The sequence below is a fragment of the Fulmarus glacialis genome, unplaced genomic scaffold (assembly GCF_000690835.1).
Source record: "Fulmarus glacialis isolate BGI_N327 unplaced genomic scaffold, ASM69083v1 scaffold22556, whole genome shotgun sequence".
Lineage (NCBI taxonomy): Eukaryota > Metazoa > Chordata > Aves > Procellariiformes > Procellariidae > Fulmarus > Fulmarus glacialis.
Window position 1 is genome coordinate 513 of NW_009216533.1, and position 371 is coordinate 883.

Here is a 371-nt window from a genome sequence, read left to right on the forward strand (position 1 = left end):
GAGCATGGGGCAGGGGGGACGCGGCGCTGGGAGTATGAGGGAACCTCACCATGTCCCCTCCGCTCCCCACACAGGCCCTGCAGCACAGGCCAGGGTCCTCGACAGCCCAGGCTTGGGTGGATGAGGCGATGGAGGCCATATGCTGCGGCAGAGGGACTGTGCCCAGCTCAGCAGGGCACTTCTGCTCCTCCTGGCACACTCCAGCCTTCACCCAACTCTCAGGGAGAGCCTACACCAGGAGCTAACAGAGCCAAGGGTGCGTTTTGATCCCTCAGGGAAGCAGAGGAAGAGGTGAGAAGAGGAGGCAGTAGACAGGGGAACGATGAGCAGGAGAGCTGGGGCAGCACAGCCTTGCCGGTGCTCCGGGCACC